Raw genomic sequence first — 12,168 nt, forward strand, 5'->3', positions numbered from 1 at the left:
AAAAAAAAAAAAAAAAAAAAAAAAAAAAAAAGGAAGTGAGGGAGGGAAGGGAAAGAGAAAAAGAAAATGGCAGGGGTGGAGGCCTAGAGAATAATATATTCAAAGAAAGGACACTTCGGGGACTCACCCTGCTATTCTAACAGCGCCTCTCAACATACACACCCCCTTTGAAGGTAGTGTCCTAACCCATCTTCACTGGGAAAAAATTCAACTTCTCTGACAAGGCCTATGTCAAATAATGCCACCTCTGTGAAACATTCTGTGAGATTTGGATTATTGTTTGGCAAATATTTACTGTGGGAAGAATGTGTCTCAAGCCTTCCCGCACCCCCAATCTTTTTAAAAGATTTTCTGTCAATAGCTCTGGCAGTCTGCTATCCACTTAATTCCCAAGCCAGACAGTAGGCATCTTCTGGCTTTATGGCAATCCCCAAAGGCTGCCTCCAGGTCCTTTTGCTCTGTGACTGACTTTGGCCAATGAGATATTTAGAGACATGTCCCAGGGCAAAGCCTTGACGTGGACTCAGTGGCACAGCTTGTCCTTTTGTACCTCTGCAATTGCCATGAGCAATGCTTCCCCCTGTGTATCTCTTATTTTCAGAAGAGTGAGAAAGACAGGACAGACCTCCACCAAGCCTGTGCCCAGGAGCCAATCTAGTCACACCCAGCTGAAATTGGCAGGGCTTCCCCAGACAATTTGCAGACACATGAGCCAGAAATAAATGCTTATAATAATAAGCCACTGAATTTATAGGGCCATTTGTTATGCAGCACTGCAAATAGTTGTTTGATACACTTTCTGTTTGTTTCCTCTTTGTGCTTGAGTTTCACTTTGTTCTCAGGGATTCTCAAGGATTCTCTTTCTTAACTGTAGAGCTGACTTTATTTTAGTTTGCCTTCTCACTGGTTTTTGAGTCACTTGAGGCAAAGACTATGTTTGATTTAGTTCTGACTCCTTGGTACACAACTAAAAGACATCCAGTGTCATGATTTCCATCCTTTCCGTCTACATCCTGTCCAGGACAGCTCAGTCTGAGTGGAGAGCCCAGGAGAGCCTCTGCTTCCAGGACTTACCTGCAAATTCAGTCAAGAATGTTAAAAATTTGGTCAAGAATGTTCCTGAGTTTTGGTATCACCCCTGGGGAAAACAACTCAGGCACTGCTCCCCTCACCAGGGACTACAGTGCCTATTTTCTTGACCAAACTCATGCATGAAAACAAGGGAAGACCTTCTTAAGTACTATATTCCCCCCTTATCCACCAGGGGTAGGTTCCAAGACAATCTGTGGATGCCTGAAATTGCAAATAGTACCAAACCCTATATAAACTCTGCTTTTGGCTATATTTGCATACATATGGTAAAAATTTATCAGTGGGCACAGTAAGAGATTAGCAACAACTAATAATAATTCAGAACAGTTGCACCAGTATACTATAATAAAGTTATTTTACATTTATGAATTGTAGTTAGGTACCATGGTACATGTCTGTCATCCTAGCTACCTGGGAGGCTGAAGCAGGAGGATCACTTGAGCCTGGGAATTTGGGACTATCTGGCTAACAATAACAAGACCCTGGAGTTAGAGAAATCTGGGTCCCACCCTTCCTGGCTGAGAAGAAGAGGCAACTCAGTGGATTCTCTGTTTCTTTTTTTTTTTAATATTTATTTTTTAGATTTACACAATACCTTTATTTTGTTTACTTATTTTTATGTGGTGCTGAGGATCGAACCCAGGGCCTTGCATGTGCTAGGCGAGCACTCTACGGCTGAGCCACAATCCCAGCCCTCTGTTTCTTTATCTATAAAATGTAGATGATGATGCCCACATTGTGAGTTTGTGCCTGCCCCTAGGAATCACTTCATAAATGTTGGCTACCATTTTTGCTGTTATGCTTTCTATTAAATGGGTCCATTATTGCTAGACCTCATAAACACAAGAATAGAATGTGTTAAGGACCAAGCCCATGATACTCTAAGAGGAGCACTGAACACAGTTTTCTGAACACACTGAGGCTTCTGTCAGAGCCTGACCCCGTCCTCTCAAGCCAGTCTGGTTGGGGTGGCCACAGGCATCCTCCATCTTCTCAAGGCCTAGCTTTCAGATCCAGGAGCCACAATCAACTTCTTACTGTTTACTTGCTCTAAGCCTGATCTTCTAAGAACTAAATCTCCATCCATTGATTTTTCACAGGGGCCTTTGCTTCCTTTCAATGAGATTTGCAAATCTCCAGAGGCCTTTTTATTGGTTCCAGGGTGGAACCATGAGTCTACCTGGGCCCCTCCCTTCCCAGAAGCCAGGCTGGTGTCAACCTACCTCATGATGCTTTTTCAGTTCATGTAGGCTAATCAGATATTGTCTCCCAGGAGTTTGAGGCTTGAAAGGGAGAGATCCAAAGTCTAGGAGTCATAAAAACTGAACCACATTAATGGCAATGCCCTGGAAAGAAGATTTTGGAAGGCCTGGTTGTTCAGCAGTTCCTGGGAGTCTAGGTGCTGCTCCACTAACTTTCTCCCAGGTCCCCCTGGGGCCAAGTTGCTTCAGCTTACCAGCTTGGGAAGACAGAATTCCCCAAGGAAAGGCCTGGGAATGCTGGCCTGGGTGGCTGGCCTGCCATCTGGGCTCCTTGACATGGTTGTTAACGTTTCTCAACCTATTTGTACCTTCAACCCTTTCTCTCTGGAATGCCTCGTTGGGCCAATATTCTCTCTGTAGAACCCACAGGAAAAGGCAAGGAAACAGGTAGGGATGGATGAGGGCATGACAGGGGAGAATTAGAGATTCTGAAAGGACCAAAGGATGGAACAAAAAAAAAAAAAAAATTACAGAAAGACAAGAGACACCACAGTGCTTCCAACATGGAGGACCAAATGGACCTAGGCTTCATCTGTTGATTGTCAATATAATGTAAATGAATGGCCAAGAAAGCACACTTGAGACCGTTCTGTTGCTTCTCCAGTGAAGAGCTCCCCCATGGTGACCTCTCTCTGCCTTGCAACAACCATTACCCGGCATCCAGCCCACCACCTACCTACCCGTTGGTAGCCAAAGGCTAGGAGTCAATTTTGTTTTTTTGTTTTTATTCTTTTATTTTTATTTACTTATTTTTGTACCAGGGATTGAACCCAGGGGCACTCAACCACTGAGCCACACCCCAGCCCTTTTTCTTTTTTATTTTGAGGTAGGGTCTCAGTAAGTTACTGAGGCTCACCTTGAACTTGCGTGCCTCCTCCCTCAACCTCTGAACTGCTGGAATTACAGGCGTGCACCACCACACTCAGCTGATTTTGGGTTTTTAATTTAAAAAATGCTGGGCTGGGGATGTGGCTCAAGTGGTAGCACGCTCTTCTGGCATGCGTGCGGCCCGGGTTCGATCCTCAGTACCACATACAAACAAAGCTGTTGTGTCCGCCGAAAACTAAAAAAAAATAAATATTAAAAAAAAAATTTTTTTTTAAATTCCTGCTTGGGCATCCCATTTATATAACTCACAAATACAAGCTCGTTAATCAAATGCCTGGTAAAATTATCATTGTTTGCAGATGACATGTTTCCAAGATTATAAGTTTGGAGAAAAACAAATTTTAAAATTGCAAAAAACAAGAGATATCAGTTATATGTTTGTATATTAAAAAAAAATAACAAGGGAGACAGTGAATCAAGATGGCAGCTTGAACACTTGTTCCAGCTTTCCCATCTCAACCCAAATCTCTAAACATGATCAAAAAATATGTAGCTTTAAAATCTACAATGGGGCTAGAAAACACAGAGGGATGTTTTCAGTTCAGAAATGATGAGGAATAAAGAACCTTCAAAAATGAAAGGCAAATAGCTGGAATAAATTCAAGGTGAATGATCCGGCCCTTATGATCAGGAGAGGACTCCTGTAAAGAGCAGGGCCAGGACAGGAAGCAGCAGAGGCCCTGGCAGCTGCGAGGTGACTGACTGGTGAGGTGGGACAAGGGCTGCTCTTCCCTCATCCCACCACCCAGTTGGCAACATGTTGCAGAGATAAGGACCAACTGAGGGAGAAATTATTCACCACACAGATGAGGACTCAGGCAGGACTCCATTTCCTTTATAAACAAAAGAGCCCTTTATCAATTAGATAAAGCTTCACAGGCCAAAAGAAAACCAGGACAAGGATATAACCAGACATTCACAGAGAGAGAAACACAAATAACTAATAACCATATGAAAAGATCCTGGTTTTCACTCATAATTAATGATATGCTAATTTAAACAACTATGAGAGTCACATTGCTCAACATTAGCAAAGATTTTTAAAAGATTGCCCATGCTCAGGGCTGGCAAGGGTACGGAGAACTCTACTGCTGATGGGATGTAAATTGGCACAACCTTTATGGAGGACAATTTGGTATCACTATCAAACAGAATGATTGAGGTCCTAGAAGAAAACAAGTTAAAATATTTTTATATTGGTGGAGTACAGAAATCCTTTCTAAGCAAAATCTAGAGGCCCTAAAGGGGGGGGGGGGAAGCAGATTTGACCTCATAAAAATTGAAAAGTTCTAGAGAGATAGAGACTACAACAAAGATAAAGGACAAATGATAGACACAATGTGCAATATGCATAATAACCCTAAAATACAAAGAGTCCCTTCATATCAAAGGATAAAGCTTTATAGCCCCATATATAAATGGTCAAGGGATAAGAACAGGTAATTCACAAGAGCAGACAGTTGAGATGGTCAGCAGTTGAGAAATGAGATTTATGCTCACTAGAGATCAAAGAAATGCAAGTTTAAAAACTGATAATATCTACCACTGGCAAAAGAAAGAGACCTCCCATATGCTGCTGGCATTCTATGTTAGTAGGTTTTTTTTGCAGACTTTTTTTTAAGGCACTAGGGATTGAACCCAGAGGTACTCTTCCACTGAGTTAAATCCCTAGCACACCCCCCCTTTTTAAAAATATTTTTTAGTTGTCAATGAACCTTTATTTTATTTATTTATTTATATGCGGTGCTGAGATTTGAACCCAGTGCCTCACACATGCTAGGCAAGTGCTCTACCACTGAGCCACAACCCCAGCCCCATCCCTAGCCCTTTTTATTTTTTTGAGATAGAGCCTTGCTAAGTTGCCCAAGGCTAGCCTAAAACTTACGATCCTCCTGCCTCAGCCTCCTGAGTTGCTGGGAATATAGGCATGTGCCATCTCACCCAGCAGATGTAGTTTTTTGAAGGCCATTTGAAAGAACCTATCAAACATCAAATATGTAGACTTACAGCAGTTCATCCTTTGGAAATCCCAGCTCAGTTGGACTTGGATATGTGAACAAACATACCACATCAAAGGATTATTTGTATTAGAGAAAAATTGGGGGTAATCTAAATAATCAAAGATTGGGAAGAGAAGAGGGTATTCACTTTTCATATTTTGTATTGTTTAGGTAGTTTTTTTTAATAGTTTTGTATTTCATAGGTTTTGTAATTAATACTAAAAGGGAAGATGACCCAAAAAGTTGCTGTATATCTGACTTTCTGGATGTTTCTAGAATGACCTGAGATTCTGGCACCTCTATCCCTAAATCCCATGAAAATGCCCTGGACATCCAACCTTCAAGCACAGTCAGAACAAAGGAGGAGGAACCAAGCTCAGAAGCCTGAATCCATATATTCTAGCCCCTCCTAAGGGGAAGGAAAGAGAGGAGGGCTCTGTTCCCACAGCCCCATCCCACCTGACTGGAGAGACTAATAGTGGGCAGGGTGCATCCACCACTGCACTAAGGATACAGAGAAAGTGACTCCTCCTGTGGGCCAGGGCCTGTGCCCAGCCCACTTAAGATAACTAGGACAACAGCCCAACCCTCCAGCTTCAGGTCTGGAATTGCTCTGGATGGAGAGAGGAAGAGAACTCACCTATGTAGGCCCAAGTTGTGTAGTATTTATAGTGAGGACATAGAAGTTGGGATGCAGTAAGATCCAAGACCATAGTTAATCTGGGCTGCAGATCTTTGCTCAGTCTTCCTCCAAATAACATGAGCGACTCAGGCCTCCCCAGGTTGCTGCTGATCTTTCTGCCTCCACCGTTTAGTCTCCTCTCACTTACTACCCTATGTCATCACTCAACCGCAGGATTGATGGTCAAAATACCTACCAACTACTAATGCATGGGCACCCACCAATCAGACCACACTCTAGCTGTGAATAATAGGGAGAGGTAGCAAATCAGTCCCAAACTTGGTGACTTAAAACAACATACATTTGCAATCTCACACATTTATGGGTCAGGAATTTGGCAATACTTAGCTGGGTAGTTCTGGCTCGGGTCTCTCATGGAGTTGTAGTCAAGATGGTGGTTGAAGAAGGCTTGGCGGGGACTGGAGGATCTGCTTCCAAGATGTCTCACTCACAAGGCTGTTGGCAGGAGGCCTTAGCGCCTCACCAGAGGGCTTCTCTGAAGGGCTGCTTGAGTGTCCTCACCAAATGGATGTTCAGTTAATGAACTGTGTTTACAAATTCCCTCCCACACTGAATAGGGCTGCCCCTAGGATATTACAGAAATGACAATATGTGACTTTGAAGCCTCAGCTCCCATGGCTAACGGCCTCATTGTTTAGATATTTTCATGTACTATCCCAGAAAAGAGGAATCTGATTAGCTCATCTGTTCTGTTTGTACCAAGTCATGCCATAGATTGTCAGAGATCTATAAAGTGGAGGCTCTGGGGGGAGATGTCTGCCCACTAGTCAGTCAGAAGGGATACGGCCTCCCAGACACTGTGGTTGACAAGTCTAGTACAATGGGGTCATATCTTATCTGAGGATCGATTCTAACATCTCTGTGTAAAACTTTATCCCATATGGTCAGAGTTACTCATGCAAATTCTTTAAATTACCCGTAAATTTCTATACTACACAGTACCAAACGATCAAAAATCCAGCTCAGCCAGTTTTTCTTCCAAAAAGAGGACAGATGGCTGTTTCTTTGGTTGAGCACCAGATGAAGTAGATGGTTTGTTTTATGGGTCATGTTGTTTGAAAAATATAGTTCTTTAGACATTAGAGTCACACGTCTCATGATGAGACACCCAGTGTAAGAGGCACATGGGAACCACGTGAGAACCACTGAGAGATGCAGAGTTGGGTCAAATCTCTGTCTCTAGGAGCAGAACAGGGAGGAGAATCTCAGACACTATTTAAATGCTCTGCCCCCCTCCCTCTCTTTCCTCCTCTCCTCTTCCTCTTTTGAACACATACACACTGCAAAGTTTAGCAACTTTTTTTAACATCCACTTGTTCTTGTTGGGTTCACACGTGAATTGCAAGGAAGTCTAAATAAAAGAGGAAGAAAATTAATCTGATCCCAGCAAGAAAGCACTGAGCATTGAAGTAAAAGAAGCAGAAAAACCATATTGATAATCCCATCCTCTGAGATAGATCTCTCACATGAAATGCAAGGTGATTTTAGAACACAGTTATTACAAGATCAGACAACGAACGACACGCAGGGCAGGTGGGTGCTTCATCACATTAGATTGTCCCTGGAAGCCATGATGAACAGGCTCCCAGGAAATTGGATTATTAAACAGAAGATAGACAAGAGGAACCTCTGTGGCAAGTGGGGATATTAATGAAGAGATGAAAAGAAAGCAGGGACAATTCCAGGCTTTTAGATTAAAGCATGAAGATAGAACGTGGGGCAGGGCAAACAAACCTTAAATTTCTGGATAAACCAAATAGAACAAAATCAGTAATCAAAAACTTGGTTATTCCCTCTGTCCTCCCTGCTCACTTGCTCTCTCTCTCTCTCTCTCTCTCTCTCACACACACACACACACACAAACACACACACACACACCCCATAATTGTAAAATCCACAAGGACAAAGTTTTGCCTGTTTTCTTACTGCTATCTCCCTAGAACTTAAACCAGTACCTAGCATATAGTAAGCACTCAGTAAACAGTTGTCAAATAAATGAGTAAAAGATATTTCAAATGAACTAAGATGGGTCATTTTGTACCAATCAAGAAGGCAACCCAACCCTAAGACTTTATTTTATTGATCTACTTTTTGAGATACAGTCTTGCTATGTTGCCCAGGCTGGTCTCAAGCTGCTAATTTCAAGGGATCCTCCCACCTCCACCTCCCAAATGCTAGGATTATAGACATGTGCCACCTATAATTCTTGAGCTTGGTATAAAAATAAAGATTTCTCCCAAAGTTGAAAGAGAAAAAAAAACAGGCAATTTTTAAAGATCTTAATTATGTTAGTCAGCTTTTCGTTGCGGTGACTAAGATACCTGACAAGAACAATTTAGAGGAGGAAAAGTTTATTTTGAGCTCATGGCTTCAGAGGTTCAGTCCCTGATCAGGCAACTCCATCCCTCTGGAGTTGAGATGAGGCAGAACATCCTGGCGGAAGGGCCTGGTGGAGGAAAGCCTATCTGTTCTGCAGCCAGGAAGCAGAGAGAGTGAGGAGCCAGGGACAAGGTATAATCCTCAAGGCACACCTCCAGTTACCCACTTCCTCAGCCACACCCTACCTGCCTACAGTTATCACCAGTACATCAATCCATGCAAATTATTTACCCATCAAAAGGATTAACACACTGATGAGGTTACACTCTTAATCTAATCGTTTTACCTCTCATGCTATATTGTCTCCTGAGCTTTTAGGGACACCTCATATTCAAAGCATAATGATCAAGACAGCCTTGAACTTCACACAACAGCAGTCAATGCATGAGACAATGGGATGAAAAGTATCCAATCCTTAAGGGAAAAATGTCTCCCAGGACTCCAGAAGCCAGCAGTGATGTCAACCTCACAGGAAGACAATTGAAGGAAATCTCAAACCTGGAAACTCAGAAAAATGCCTCTCAGACTCCAGGGAGACCCAGAGAATGAAGGACCCCTGGAAGGAAGAGCACTTCACTGTTCTACCCCTGGTTCTGGGTCGCCTACTGTGGGCCGCCCGCCCCTGTTCTCTCCCAGACTCAGGTGGCCAATGAGCAGATGAACATCAGCGATCAGAGGGCAGCTTTGACCCCTGCCGTAAGGTCAGGGCTGGCAGGGCAGCTGGGAGGTTGTAGCCTCACCACCTTGGGCAGCATCAGCTCTAGGACATTGCAGGCCTCTTGGTGACCTAAAGAATACTCTTCCCAGACCCTACATGCCACTGGATAAGGCTCGGCCTGGACACCTCCCCCTGAAGAATTGAGACACAGATGTGTACGTGCAGAGCCCCCAGGAAGTGAAGGGTATAGGATGGGAAGTAGGGAGAGAAGGCCATCAGCCCAGCATGGTGTTTGTCATGAGGAGGGAAGGGCTGCCAGGGTCCCTGTCTCAGGTCCCCTCTCTGGATCCCAGCCTAGTGAGCTGGTTTTCTCTGAACGGCCTAATCTCTCTTCCCCCGAGCCCAAGTGTCCATGATGGGTCCAGGTATTGGACCCTCCCCAGGCGTGTTTCATTGTCAGCCACATGAAAGGGGGGGTGCCCCCAGAGACACACCTGGAAGTGGAGGAGACCTGAAGCCCACATCCTCAAACCCTGCTACCTTCCCATCCATTCCTGTTGCTGTGGCCGGTATACCTCCCTGGGGACATCAATTTCATGCTTTCAACCTGTATTTATTGAGCACCTACTATGACAATGAGTTGATGGACAAAACACTCATCAAACCTGTCATCCTGGGGTTGTCGCTCCACAGAGATCAGCAAGGCAGCCTCTGCATGGGACCAGCTGCTCTGAGCTTCCTGAGTGCTCCCCAGCCTTGCTCCACATTCCCATCCTGTGCTCACTAAGAAAGTAGGCAGCACTTTTTGTACCTTGGGGACAAAAATAAAAACCCAGTCACTTAAGTGTCACTCCTACAGCAATGTTGACTTCATGACTGGAGATGGCGGGGAACCGTGTCTGAACAAAGAGACATACTTAGCAAGTTTTATTATCCTGACTGACATGCCAATTCCCATCCCTTCGGGGGGAAAAAAAGCACTGAATGCCCATCTCCACCCTCAAAAAGAATAAAAATAAATTACCGGAACAGACACACAACAGCATCTTAGCTCCCCACGAGCCCAAGAACTGTCTGGTGGCTGAGTCACCAGGGAATGTGCAGATGCAAGGGACAGAGTCCCTTCCTCCAGGTTAAGAAGTGGGGCAGCAGGGCCAGCTCCCAGAATCCTGGGCTGAGGGCAGAGATGTGGGGCAGCCAGAACAGGGTCTTCCTGTCCCTCTGTCTTTCTCAATCTGTGCCTCTGTCTCTTCTCTGATTTTCCTGGCATCATCTCTCTCTCTTTTTCCTCTTACTATGTCTCTATCTCTTTGTCCTCCCATCTCTCCATCACTTGGCCCCCCCTCTCTCTGGTAGCAGGCACTGAACCCAGGGGCGCTTTACCATTGAGCCACATCCCCATCCTTTTTTCATGTTTTATTTAAAGACAGGGTCTCACTAAGCTGCTTAGGGCCTCGCTAAGTTGCTGAGGCTGGCTTTGAACTGACCGACCTTGTGCCTCAGCCTCCTGAGCTGCTGGGATTATAGATGTGTGCCACTGAGCCCAGCACTTGGTCTCTCTTTTTGACTTTGCCTCCAGCCATCTCTGGATCTCAGGACAGAGTCATCTCCTTGCTTCCCTGAACGTCTGCTTCCCACCCCACTGGCTCTACAGACCAGCCAATATTCTCATATCCCTAACAAGTTCGGTGCCTACATATGTTAACTGACCCTGTCATTACGTGTCCCCATTCCAAATCTCCAGAGCAGAGGGCAGTTGGCCCAGCCTTGGGATATTTCCTTCTGGATCAGTTGTCCCTTTTGTCCTAAGGCTGCTGTGAGTCTAGGCAAGTATGTTTAGAGTGGGGACAGAGCTCAGTCCTGGGAGTAGCAGTGGGTGTGACATACCAAAGATTGAACCCAGGGGTGCTCTTCCACTGAGCCACATCCCCAGCTCTATTGATTGATTGATTGATTGATTGAGACAGGGTCTTGCTAAATTTCTTAGGTCTTGTCTAAGTTGCTGAGGCTGGTCTCAAACTTGTGATCCTCCTGCCTCAGCCTCCTGAGATGCTGGCATTATGGCATGCACCTCCATACCCATCTTGGAGTGAGAGTTTTTAGATACAGGGGGAAAACCTGGGGTACACATCAAAATAAGACTTCTATCTAAATAAGGCAGTGAACATTTTGTGTGACACTATAATGGTGGACACATGTCATTATATATTTGTCCAAACCTATATGAAAAGAACAAAAAAAGGTTTTACAAAGCATGCACCAAAACTATGGGCTTGGGTGGGGGATGTTGATAATGGAAGAGGCTGTGCATATCTGGGGAAGGGGAATATAGGAACTCTCCATACCAGCCTCTTTATTTTATTTATTTATTTATTTATTTATTTATTTTTACTTATAGATGGACAGCATGCCTTTATTTTATTTTATTATTATTTTTTAATGTGATGCTAAGGATTGAACTCTGAACCTTACACGTGCTAGGCAAGCACTCTATATCCCCAGCCCCTGCCTCTTTATTTTACTGTAAACCTAAAACTGTTCTAAATAAAGTCTTTAAAAATTTAAATTAAGCCAGGAATGGTGATGCCTGCCCATAATCCCAGTGATTGAGAGCCTGACACAAGAGAATTGCAAATACGAGGCCAGCCTCAGAAATTTAGCAAAATCCCATCTTAAAATAAAAAGGGCTGGTGATGGAGCTTAGTAGTAAAGCACCCCTAGATTTAATCCCCAGTACCAAAAGAAATTAATTAAAAATAAAACCACGGGGGTTGGGGATGTGGCTCAAGCGGTAGTGCCTTCACCTGGCATTCGTACGGCCTGGGTTCGATCCTCAGCACCACATACAAATAAAGATGCTGTGTCCGCCAAAAACTAAAAAATAAATATTAACATTCTCTCTCTCTTTAAAAAAAATAAATAAAAAACAAAACCACGCACACACAAAAAAGGAAAAACCTTCAATGTTAAAAGTTCCACAAAGAGAGGTGTTCTAGAAGTCTGGGGAAGACTTGCATGTAGTCATGTCATGCAACTCTCCTATTGCTTTGTAAAACCTTTTTTGTTCTTTTCTTTTTCTTTCAGTTTTTGTCTTGTCTTGTTTTGTTATTAGGGATTGAACCCAGGGGCACTTATCAGATAGAGCTATATCCCCAGCTTTTTTTTTTTTTTTTTTTTTTTTCTGAG

Source organism: Marmota marmota, unplaced genomic scaffold (assembly GCF_001458135.2).
Source record: "Marmota marmota marmota unplaced genomic scaffold, marMar, whole genome shotgun sequence".
In the NCBI taxonomy this organism is placed as follows: Eukaryota; Metazoa; Chordata; class Mammalia; order Rodentia; family Sciuridae; genus Marmota; species Marmota marmota.